The sequence below is a fragment of the Schistocerca piceifrons genome, chromosome X, assembly GCF_021461385.2.
Source record: "Schistocerca piceifrons isolate TAMUIC-IGC-003096 chromosome X, iqSchPice1.1, whole genome shotgun sequence".
Classification (NCBI taxonomy): Eukaryota; Metazoa; Arthropoda; class Insecta; order Orthoptera; family Acrididae; genus Schistocerca; species Schistocerca piceifrons.
This window is the reverse complement of record NC_060149.1, coordinates 196,783,385-196,796,734: the sequence shown is the minus strand read 5'-3', so window position 1 is coordinate 196,796,734 and position 13,350 is coordinate 196,783,385. Positions and strand designations below refer to the sequence as shown.

The window sequence follows — 13,350 nt, the reverse complement described above, 5'->3', positions numbered from 1 at the left end:
TCCAAACCGCTGTGTGGTTGCTTTGATGTGTGTGCCGTAGGGCTACAGCTTGTAGATGGGTCTGCGTCAAATCTCTCTAATACATACTCTACAATTCGTAGTGTGCATTTGCTTCGCATGCAACCTCCACCGTTTTGACGTCTGAAACCAGCAGTTTCACCAAGGTACTGATGAGTAGGCACAAACATAGAACGGCGTAGCTCATGCCTATTTTGATGTCTTTGCCGGTAGACACGCAAAGCTGTGTGCCTATTTACTTTCGCCTCATCATGAACGACATGCATATTGTGCTGCTCGAACCAAGTGAAGTTCTCCATGATGCGGTACAACAGCACGAGACAAACTACGAATGAGTGCTGTGTTTCTACCATGTTTGTTTGTTTTTTCCGTCTGCTGTCACTGCTGTTAGCGGGGTTTACTGTGTTGCTGTGACAGGCATGGAAACGTCCAGGGCCATCTAAAACCAGATGCTGTCAGATACATTGCGAGATTTTCTACCTACGGTCTGTAAAGTGCAAGATCATGTTTGCTGCCGAATGGCCTAGCGCTGGCTCCTATTACGTGGACGCTTTGCAGCGTCGTTGGATGACATTTCCGGACTTAAGATTCCTGTTCTCAATTTGTTCCTCAAGACACTCTCTACAATCCCTCAAAGTTTGTCGCCATCGTTCTGTAACACCACGTATGTCTGATAAAGTAACTAACGTCACCCAGTGTATGTGTGTTCACAAAAGTCACTCCAAGAAGGTGGAAGGAGGGTGGGGCAAGACTCAAAAATTTCGATTTTTTATATAAATGAGCTGGTCAGATTTGATATGTGTCATGACACATGAGCTAACTTTTATAGGTGACACATAAAACTTATTATGTCCCAGAGAGTTAATGGTTATCCGTGGTATATGAGAATTCTGCAATGAATAAAAACTCGATACTCCAAATTCCAGGGGAGGGGGCATGTGTCCAGTTTGGCCGGCCGGTGTGGCCGTGCGGTTCTAGGCGCTTCAGTCTGGGACCGCGTGACCGCTACGGTCGCAGGTTCGAATCCTGCCTCGGGCATGGATGTGTGTGATGTCCTTAGGTTAGTTAGGTTTAAGTAGTTCCAAGTTCTAGGGGACTGATGACCACCGATGTTAAGTCCCATAGTGCTCAGAGCCATTTGAACCATTTTTTTGTGCCCAGTTTCCCCTCCCCCCCTCCCCCCTTTCTTCCTCTTGCCAACTCCTGTTCTCCAACGGCACACAGTACAACGTTGGGCATCAATGTTCTATGATTATGTGGACGAAACACGGGCATCAGATCAAATGCCTTGGTTTACAATTACATTTAACTTTCTTCCTAGTATTGAAATAGATAAGAATGCAAATATGGTTCCATTACAACCTTGTGGTCCTAGTATCATGTCTTTGAGGTTTCTAATACAACTGGGAAAAACTGTTTGCCGCATTTCTTTATGTAGCAGGTAGACAGTAAAGTAAAGACAAATTTTAGAGAATTAGGCAAAGCAAACTGTCTTAGATATATTACCTTGAACCGCTAAATTTCAATTTTATAAACAGAAGCGCCATTTCTATCAGCACTCTGACTCCCGCGCTAAAACGTGCAAAAAATGTTTAGTTAGCGTAACAAATAGCTTGAGGCAGGATACATCTGTGACTGTTGACATTGAATTCACAGTAGATGTCACTGTGTTTCTGATGTAGCGCTTAGCGCGGGTTTATGAAAATAAATCTAGGGCTTTCAATACGACAAACCACTTCTTTTCATATTGTAGTCTGTCGATGCTCTCATCTGCCCACAATGTCCTGAACGACTGAGATGATGAAGGAGCCATATGTCATGCTCTTTCAGACAAACGGAGATCTTCACCATGAACTATTTCTGTGTAAGAAATTTAACGATAAAGTAAGTGCGCGATTCTTACTACTTACTATGGACTGGCTGTACCTATCCCAGTGGGTGCACTGATTTTGTAGTCGAATAAGTTACTAAAACTGATCACTACAAAGCTCAACAATCAAACGGCATATCGACGTTTATATAAAAGGGACTAATACGATTTATACTAGAGTTTTAAATTCTGTGATGCGAGATAAGAGCTTGCAGAACGACACCATTGTTTTTGTAGAACAGAACGTGGAATATTAACAATAGTTCAAAAATGAAGACCCTACACAAGCAGTGATACCATATATCAAATAGCAAGTGACGTAAGCCCCCTGCACACAAAAAAGAAAGAATAGTAGGCAAACAACTACAATAGGACGAAACAGAGTAAGTAGCAACACCTTCTACAGATAAAACTACTTCTGGAAAAAATGAATTTAGATACCAAAGAATCAAGTTTACCCACCCATAAGACAGATTATCATAGTGCTACAAACGCAAAGAAAATTTAAAACAATAGAGCAGCTTCGAGTATAAGTTTTGAAGGGTGTGCCATTGCTGTAAGGCAGGAGCAGGGACTGAGCATCGGCCTTTCGCAAGCCAGATAAGGTAATAAGAACATTCCAAGACCACAAATACAAAAACTGTTACCTTCAGGAACGGGAAGGGAACACTGAATGAAAGCTCATAATATAAGCCAGCCTTTGGTTAGAAGTAAAATTTATTGAAATACAGGCGACTCATTAAACTGTTCAGACGCAGCTAAAGTTTGTTTCCCGTAATAATGCTAAGTAACGTTGGACCATGTTACATAGCGTTGTCCGTAAGCTAAACAATTTTAACTGGTAAATAAACTGTGATAAGCGTAGAAGTTGGATATTTAAGCACCGTTATACAGAAAAATGGGTACGAACGATGAAAAATACTGTTTTGTGTATTATTTCTATAGTAGGAATGGTACCTTTTACAACCTTGTTACAGAACTCAGGGAATGTTATACTGAGACTATTCGCTCCAGTTATTTCCGCTAGCTACTGATTTGATACGCTTTTTTCTGAACCCCATTCTATTGCATTAAAGTGGTTCACAACGCAGTGATATTTTTGGGGAAGCATTTTAAACAAAGCACTCCGTCTTCAGGCCACAAGTGGCCTACCGGGACCATTCGACCGCCATGTCATCCTCCGTGGAGGATGCGGATAGGAGGGGCGTGGGGTCAGCACACCGCTGTCCCTATCTTTATGATGGTATTCTTGGCCGAAGCCGCTACTATTCTGTCGAGTAGCTCCTCAATTGGCATCACGAGACTGAGTGCACCCCGAAAAATGGCAACAGCACATGGCGGCCTGGATGGTCATCCATCCAAGTGCCGACCACGCCCGATAGCGCTTAACTTCGGTGATCTATCGGGAACCGGTGTATCCACTACGGCAAGGCCGTTGCTATTTTAAATAAAACAAACTTTATTAATATTTTACATTTTTATTCTTCATGTATACATATTTATTTCTCAACATAGTCCCCTTGGTGACGAACACATTTCTCCCAACGCGATACCACAGTGTTGATCCGTCACTGTAGAACGTTTGGCTTTGTTGACGCAGCCACAACCTCATATCTGCTTGCATCGCTTCATCACTGTCAACGTGAAGTGCTCAAAGTTGTTCTTTAAGTTTTGGAAACAGATGAAAATCGGATGGAGGCAAGTCGGGACTGTATGGAGTTTGATCGATAGCAGTGAACCCAAGGCGTCGGACTGTTGTAGATGTTGCAGCACTTGCGTGTCATCTGGCATTGTCGTGCTGATGAGAGGGTGCTCCATGTGTGGACGAACCCTTCGAATTCGTGCTTTCAGTTTTCTGAGGGCGCGCAGTACCTTGCAGAGTTTATGGTGGTGTCTTTAGGCGTCAGTCGCAAATGCGCCACACCTTGAACATCACAGAACGCTGTGTGCGTGACTTTGCCTGCTGATGGCACCTTCTTGAACTTTTTTGGCGTCGGTGATGTTTTGTGGTCGAACTCGATTCATGTTCTCTTGTTTTCGAATTCAAAATGATGAACCCAGCTTTCACAACCTGTCAGATTGTTGTTAATGAATCAGTAACCCTTACGTTCAAAACGCAAAAGTAATTGTTGGCAGATGTCCACTCTCCTCTGAGTTTTGGGGCACTTACTGTACACACAGTTTTTAGTACCGCGGTTCTGCAGTAATGGCCTATATACGCTCTCGTGATACGCCAAACTTACCTGAGAGCTGTGTCTGTATTGTCCGATGATTTTCTCGGCTGAGTTTATCAACTCCATTTCGATGGGTCCTGTCGGTTGCCGGTCGCGGTCGTCCACTCCGAGCTCTGCCACACACTTTAACTTCATTACCAGCATGCTCAACCAAAAACGCACGTTACTGATGTCGATACAATCATCATCGTTCACAGCTTTCATTCTCCGAAGGATTTAAATTCGGCATGTTACACGCTGCAATTCGGTGATATTCCTTGTCAGCACGCCCTCGTAGTACTTTCGAATCAAAATTTGAATTTCAGCATTCACTATAAAATTATTTTCAGTGCTTTTGCTTCACAATGGTAATTTACATGTTTTTGTGGGTTGTATATCTGAACTACAGCATCTATAGAACGCCGATATCTGACAAAATTGTTTAATGACAGTCGTGGCTCGGAAAGAAATTACTTATTTTTCTCGCATTTCTCTGCTCATATGTATTCCAGACCCTGTGGCGTACCAAATTTAAATTAGTATATGAGGCATTTTACACATTTGATAAAATGACTTATTAGTCGATAGAAAAAATAACTGGTTGTGATAATGGTAGTGATGAATGAAGTATGCACTGGTATAATGGCATTTTTTTTAAAAACAAGTTTCACAGAATCTAAATCTGAAAACTGGTTTTACTGTGATCTAAACATTTATCAGTTCAATCAGACATTATTCAAATGTCTGCCAAGGCGTTTTTCACCTTGTAACTTATCATTGCAAGTTTGGAAAAGAATATTGACTATTATTATTATGCTATATTTCACTTCATGAGAGTATAAGCGTTAACTCGTATGTGGATTGAAAATTTTGACGTACCACAGCGAGGATGAGAATACAGACGACATATCTGAATTAGAAAATACTCTCAAAAACATAGTCCAAAGTCCAATAAGACGAGCCCTTGTAGGGAAGGGGCTATCAGCTGTGTATGCACACTGGCATTTGGTTAAATCATCTGTTGAGAGAATTGTTTCATGATAAAAGCAAGAATTTTAACTGAATTTGCATAAAAATAGCTATGAAAGGCTTTTAAGTAGCTGTTGAGATTTTAGTATTTAGTTATTATGCCACATTTCCTACTTTCATGACCATAAATTATCTATGTATTTATTGACTGCTAAAAGTAACCCAGAAAAATTGGTAAGATGCTTTGCAATAAAAACTCCTACACTTCGACTTTTGTTGATATCAATGTATTTATGCCTAAAGAATCTCTGCAACATTTACATTCGTTGCATCAATGAATGAAAGGTACATGGTAAAAGTATTGTAGTCCACTTCGTAAAAATAGATATTTATTTCACACTTCACGAGTTAAATAATCCATACGCATCGTATACTGATTTTTCAATCAAACTAATGACGTATATTTTACTTAGGGTACAGTTTTGTATCTTGTGGTTTGGTTCAGTGTGTGCAGCGAATAGAGAAAGATTTTTAAAAATCAGCATATTTTATGAAACCAAGTCTTGTTTTCTTGTTTCCCCTTAACTTAAAAGTCATTGATAATTACATAATGTAAATTATGTGTAATTAAAAAAGGAATAAAAATGATAATGTGGTATTTGACATGTAGCTACTGAAAAATGCTAGGACAGTTATCTAATTTAAAAATATATGCAAATGTTTCCAAAACTGTTTAATGTGTCTAAAAATATGAACTCTACCAAAAATTTTTAAAGTGTAATCGGTGAGATTTTCCCTTATGGCTGTCATAAAATTTTATTTGCTGCAATTACAATTTCTACTAACTGTTATTATCAAGTATACATAAGAGGTGCTGTAATAAACACTGATAATGTAAAATATCTACATGGATTCAGCCATACACATCATTTATAATTAACAGTTTGTGACAGTGATAACTTGTCGAAACTGAAACTGCAACCAATTAAAATTTATTGACAGCCGTTAGCTGAAATGATTATGTTCAAATGTTATATGACGACTGCTGACAGATTTCCCATCAAAATAGTTGTTAAAATTATTGTGATCAGTACCATATTGTATTCTATGTCTGTGTTTTTATTTAGCATGTAATTAAGTTGTGTAATTTTATGTCTGAAAATATCTCTATTTTTGGAATGTCCCGTTTACAGGTTATATGTTGTGCATAATGCAAATGCACCGTCACTGGAAGAATCCCAAGGAAATTCAATTCACCCACGGGGAAAGTAGCTTGCAATTCCTCGTTCAACCGTTTCTTCAGTACTGCTCATCAATCTGGAAAAATTACTGTTTAAGGGTAACAGAGGAGATAGGGGAGATGCGAAAAAGATCGATGAATTTCGTGATGGGTTTCTTTTAGCAAGCACAACAGCATCATGATGACGTTATTCAAACTCCAATGGTAACGGCTACAGAACAGGCATTGTGCGTGACGGGAAAGGTTTACAGTTAAAATTCGGACATATTATGTTCCGAGAAGCGTCAGGGTACGAATTACTTCATTCCACGTGTATGTCTCGAAATTACCATGAAAGAATAATCATAAAAATTTGACATCATATAGAGTCTTACTGTCAGTCGTTCTTCCGGCGCATCATTCACTGGTGAAATAAGAAAAGGGTCAAAGCACAATGGTAGCAGAAGCAGCCTCCGCCACGCACCAACAGCTAATTTCTGAGTAAACACGCTGTTGTAGATTTTAAGATAACGGCAGAAAGCATTGAGAAGCAAATACAAACAGTTTCTGGACTTTTGTTGATAAAATAAATGAAACTTGGAAAATAAACAGTATAGATAAGATGCGAACAGAAGCTTTCGAAATAGTACAATACTGAGGAGTAGACGAGTAGTTCGGATAACTAATGTATTGGTACTAAAAAAAACCAGGGAGGAAAGAAATTAGTGATACAACTTCACTAACAGACAGGACAGGTTGATGGGACACATCCTACGGCAACAAGGGATATCTAATGCGGCAATGAAAGGAGGTGTAGGTATTAAAAATCGAAAAGGGAGAAAAATTTTGTCTACTGTGAGCAAGTTCGAGTGGATATAGGTTGTAGTGGATGTATAGAAATAAAGAGATCTGTACAGGCAAGCCAGGATGGAGAGCAGCATCAAACCAGTCTTAGAACTGAAGACTATGACAGCAACGTATCATTTACTGAGTGAAACCACCATGGATTCGGAAGAAAAAAAAATCACATCGTAGATCGTAGTTGTCTGCATTGTTGTTTTGTTACCTGTTACAAAGATAATAAATTCGAGAATCACAATAAATGCCCATTCCTGTATACAGGGGCGAAAGGCTATTTACACTTTGTACAGAAACCAGACGGTAGTTATAAGTGTTGAGGGACATGAAAGGGAAGCAGTGGTTGAGAAGGGAGTGAGACAGGGTTGTACCCTATCCCCAATGTAATTCAATTTGTACAAGGAAAAAGCAGTAAAGGAAACTAAAGAAAACTTTAGAGAAGGAATTTAAGATCAGGGAGAAGAAATAAAAACTTTGAGGCTTGTCGATGACATTGTAACAACGGTCAGAGACAGAAAAGAGCTTGGAAGAGCGGTTAAACGGAATGGATAATGTTTTGAAAGGAGGATATAAGATGAACAACAACAAAACAAGAATAATTGAATGTGGTCCAGTTAAATCAGCTGATGCTGAGAGAATCAGATTAGGAAACGAGACAATTAAAGTAGTAGATCAGTTTTGTTATTTGGGCAGCGCAGTAACTGATGATGTCCGAAGGAAACAGGATACAAAATGTAGACACGCAATGGCAAGAAAAGAGTTTCTGAAGAAGAGAAATTTGTTAACATCAAATGTAGATTTAAGTATTCGGAAGTCTTTTCTGAAAGTATTTGTGTGGAGTGTAGCCAAGTATGGAAGTGGAACATGGGCGATAAACAGTTTAGTCAAAAAGAGATTAGAAGCTTTCGAAATGTGGTAAGTAATGAGGAAGTATTAAAGTAGAGTAAAGAGCATTTATTAAGTTAATGTTATCGTGTGGAACCCAGTGGCTGTACATAAATAAAATAGAGATCCAGATAGCTGCCACCAGTCACCTATGTAACATTTCTTTATTATCATTAACTAGTTCTCAAGTTCATCTTCACATGATGAATGCTAAAGTCATATATATAATTTTTGAGCGTGATGCTGCGTTGCATATTCAACCTCTAGCACCCAGTACCACGCTACAAACGTGAATACGTAAGATTTACATGCACCGCCTGAAGATGAAACTGAACGTGCTCGGAAACTAGTAAACGGAAATACAGAAAGATATTTCCAAGTTGACTGGTTACAGCTCTCTACATATATCTATGTATCAAAGAATATTTACTCTCGTATTCGAATATTTAAAGAATGCCGTTTGAGTGGATCATAAAATTACTTGGTGCATTTGAAAATTAGACGTATATGGTAAAGCTTTGTTTGCTGTACATTTTCGACAATAAGAGGCCATAGAGGGGGATTACACTGTAAAACAGGGGTGTCAAACCCGAGGCCCATCGGTTGAAGTATCAGCGCGGCCCTAGAGATGAGCATCAATCACACAATCGGTAAAAAATTAATAAAGTTCCGTTTATTAAAGTTATGATATATTGATTACTTCCAATTTGAAATTCCCGCGACACGACACACGCTACTTGATCTACACCATCCCTCTCTTTCTCTTTTTATTTTTGGTCAGCGGTTGTTGTTAGGGCCTCTCCCGCCGGAGGTTCGAGTCCTCCTTCGGGCATGGGTGTGTGTGTGTGTGTGTGTGTGTGTGTGTGTGTGTGTTGTTCTTAGCTTAAGTTAGTTTAAGTAGTAAGACTAGGGACCGATGACCTGAGCAGTTTGGTCCCTTAGGAATTCACACACATTTGAACATTTTGTTGTTTGGGTTAAGTATATTATGTGCGGCCCAAAAATACTCTTCTTCCAATGTGGCCCTGGTCAGCTAAAAGGCTGGACACCTCTGCTGTAAAATACGCAGAAAGAAGGCTTCCAGTTTATCAAAGTCTTCACAGCTTTATAGCTTCCTGAGTTTAAAGTAACTGGCATTCTGAATTCTACTCCTTACCTCGCCATTTTCAGTATTTTCGCTAAGCTCAAAGGCTCAATGTAGGGTTTTTTTTATTCGTTTCGAAGTATCTCATACTGTGCCTACACTATTCAAATGAGCTAGTTCTACGTCTCCAAAGACCTTGACGTCAGTGGTAATTTAAACGCTAGCCTTCCTTCCTTTTCTTCCATTTGAACAGAGACGGATCATAGGTTCGGCGAAGCCTGGAAAGTTCTGCTGTCGAGAGATTGTTTGCATTCAAATCTGTAACAGTTTTTTCACCAAGCGTGCAATAATACGTATTAACAATAGCTTGCCACTGTGAGTGATTATTAGCGGAGGTTGCAACTAATGTCCCGGTCTTCATGGCATCCATTTACTTGCCGATGAGTTGACAGAGTAATTTTACTGTTTAGTGAGGAAGAAGCAGTAGTCTGCGTCAAGTCTACACCCATAACGGCAATGGCTGTTGTATTGCTATGACTATGAAGTAGCAGAGTTTTGAGAGTTGATTAGTATTTGGAGTTGCAAGAAGATCACATTGCACGTCGTCCGAGAATAGTGTAAAAGCTTTGGGTGCCAGCAAATAATGTGAGGAAGGACCCGTAAAACAAAATGTGGGAGGAGGGGCACTCAGTTACACCGACTGTTGTCAGTTTCTCAGCAATATTTTCTATTAAAATTAACTGCTACAAAAATTAGTAATTCATTAATCAGCCATTTGACAACTTTTAATCACCAAATGACAAAACTAATGATTGTGTGGGGTTGATTTATTACTCAGTGACAGTAAACAAAGTAGAACATACAGTAACAACAGTAATTTCAGATGCTCTGTATGCAATAGTGCCGTAAATGGTTTCATGTGGCTCGGATATCCTTTGATTTGTAACTGTCAGTACACAAAATAAACCTCAGACTGAATTTTACTTTTGACATTAAATATTTTGAAGATCCGTAATCTGTCTTTTAAGAGCGCGAATTTTTAATCATCCTTTTTACTACATAATCTATATTTTGAGCGTCTAATGGCACTGACACTTATTACAATGGCCAAACTTAATATCAAGTACTATTATCATTCAAAAGAACCATTCCCCCACTTTCTCCTTAAACTGTTCTTAAAAATTCATTTACTCCAAGTAAAACTATATTCTCATTTATTAATGTTAGATATTGTTTGGTTGAAGTTTATTAAGGTTGAACGGCTGTTAAATTACTGTCACACAATCATTGTATCATTTACTAACGCTCAATAATGATTTAAATTTAGGATAAACACGTCTCGGGTCAAGTAGTATATAATACAAGACCAGTGCGGACAAAACTATAACTAACAGAACATTAGAAGCAAATTCCTGCACAGACGCACATATTTACATTTAGCTTTAAAATATTCTCACTTATCGCAGTTATTACTATGAAGTGGATGGAATATAAAATAAACAGAAGCTGAAATATTTTGTTGGTAGGTTATTAAAAAATCATCCATTCGCTGCCCATATTGAGATCTGCTTCGTATCAATTTACACATGAAACCAGACGATATACAAAATACTTATACCTTTCCCTATCATATACGTACTGTGGTAATTATGGGATTTTATGTTGTTCAGTAAGCTAATTGTGTTATTATGTCGTTTACACACCCGCTCGATAAATAAGAATTACAAAACAGAAGATAAACAGTTGAATCAATATTACGCATGTAATTTAGCTTAAAGATTATTTCATTTACAGTTGATGAAAGTGACACAGTAATCATGTCCCTTATATTAGCAACGTGTTTCTAGTTCCAAAAACTTAATATGTCACTCTACTATTTTCACAGATGCAAACAAAAGTAAATTGCACAAGTGAATTTTTATGTGCAAATACATGAACATAAATGTGGATCGAGAATGCAATGGCCGGGCTCTTAAGCAATTATCGTCAGCCAATGAAGCACACATTTGATCCAGTTTTGTGTAGGTGAAATTACGTACGTGGAATTATTTAGTAGTAAAATATGAAATGTAGCAGTATGTATTCATTGAAATGTTACCATAAAAGTGTTTTTACGTTTACAAATTTCCCTGAAACGAGAAAAGTATAAGTCAGGAAAACACTTCAGAACGTTATCCACATCGACAAAAATTTGCCTAATCGACACTGAATGAACCGTTTTACCCATGGCGATATCAATTGATTTCACTGTACTGTTCTGTCTGTTAGAAAAGGCTATCGGTTATTAACTAAAGATCTGCCACACGAAAAAACCGCTTAATTTTTGGTATTTGTATAGTTCCCTTTTCCATCACCATTTTGATAGACAGTTAGTGCTTTAGCATATTAAAATACAATATATGATCATCTTCCTCTCTGATACCGCTGGTACATCAGATTTTTAGCTTTACTGCAGCTTTTCTAAATTACACACACACACACACACACACACACACACACACACACACACACACACACGCACGTGGGGCAGAGGGTCTGGTTTTTCGTATTTGGTATTAGTCTCCTGGTCTATGGTCTGGGTACGTCCATTCCACTTGTTCACAGATTCTCAATGTCGTGATGTAGTTGTTTTTAACCGTTTCTGAGCACGTGTACAGTCATTATTGGTTTCTGAAACTAACTGCAGCTGCGGGTCTGGAAGGTGTTCACAGAGATTCATTTTTATATGTAAGCAAATAAAGTGAAACCTTGGGAAACGTATTTTGCGGAAATAAATTGAATTCTTCTTCGTCAGTCATGGAATGTTCGCAGTAAAGAGTGCATCTGTATTATTTTCAACTGACGATAAATGCTACTGTTATCAGTCAAATTTTAATGATAAATTTATCGTGTCGAGCATGATGTATTTCGAGAGATAATTCTCATTCCCAAGTGCTTCAGTTCCAACAGTTAGTTTCTTCACTCAGGTAACATTCTGAATGTTATACAAATCTCAGTTTCGTTATAGTCTCAGTACAATAAAACCACATAAGGCAGATTATTCAGTATAAGACACAGACACGTAATTTTTATTTCTGCAGTAAACAGACGCTTCATCGAACACATTAAAGAAAGTATTCATTCACGCACCAACATTTCACTGTGTATACTTCGATGATCAGACAACAGGTAACCAATCCTCGATTACCACGCCAGTGGTGGGTCGAATTAGAGGCTCAGGGGGTGAAAAATGCAACACTTTTTACGATTCGTCCTTCAGGCGAGGCCAATAAGCTCGACACCACACTCCACGTTGTTCGAAGGACCCACGCCGATGGACGGTTTGTGCAGCTTCTTTCACTCTATTGCCTTCATTAACACAAAACACGACTCTGAACTCCAGATATATTCGACGTCGTCACCTAAGCGAAGAAGTTGGTCTTAAAACACGATACACTCTTGTCACTGCCTCGAAGAGTGATATATCCGATTTTGGCGACTGAATCCTATAGGACTTGGCAGAAGCGACACGAATCGCGCATATATTTTTAGTAATAAAAGAGTGAAGGTAAAGATAGGAGAAGTAGGCAGAGGATGGGTACTCACCAGGTGCCGGCGGTCGGCGGCGCGCGCGCAGACGGGCAGAGTAGCTGGCGCGGGGGCGCGAGACCTGTGCTGGCGCGCGCGGGCTGCCGCCACTGGCGACTGCCTCTGGCGCCCATGTCTGCACTGGGCGCGGCTGCGCATTGCCGCGGACCCCTGCCAGCGCCGCGCCACACAAATGAACACAAATATACCCGAGGTCACGCTACGGCAGGTGTACGGCGCGTCGCGCCCATTGTCTACCGCCGCTCCGAAAAATGTGAGAAATGCGCCACCACTCCTCCAGTGTCCCGCTTCCTCCGCCTCTGCAGCGCTTTTGCAGAAACTGCCCGATCGGGCCAGGCCCGCTCCCATCAGCACCGGTCTGCCGAGATAGTGTCCCTGTACGTATACATCTACGGTGGGTACTCGCGGAATCTTTGTTTTCACCGAGGAAAAAATCGAGCTGCGACCGTGCAATGACGGTATTGTGAGACCTTAACTTTTCCTGGCGAATCGAATGTTCAAATAACTTACGGGTTTGCTGCCGGGTGACGTCGTCGAACACCACCGATATTTCGACAGGAGCACATCCTGTCATTCTCAAGGCACAAATGCAAGGAAGAAAAAATGTGCAAGCAAATTTAATAGCTCGGTTCACAGAGGAGAAACA

At 39.7% G+C, this 13,350-nt stretch overlaps 1 protein-coding gene and 1 pseudogene across 1 annotated transcript in view; both read right to left on the bottom strand.

Annotated features, from left to right (window-relative positions):
* The window catches only part of LOC124721565, a 640,226-nt gene extending 627,429 nt beyond the window's left edge, over positions 1-12,797 (bottom strand). Inside the window, exon 1 of the mRNA XM_047246603.1 lies at positions 12,702-12,797. The gene's annotated coding sequence lies outside the window, so the exon portion shown is untranslated. The remainder of the gene's footprint in view (positions 1-12,701) is intronic.
* Positions 3,211-3,328, bottom strand: LOC124724046 (annotated as a pseudogene).
* Positions 12,798-13,350: the final 553 nt, after the last annotated feature.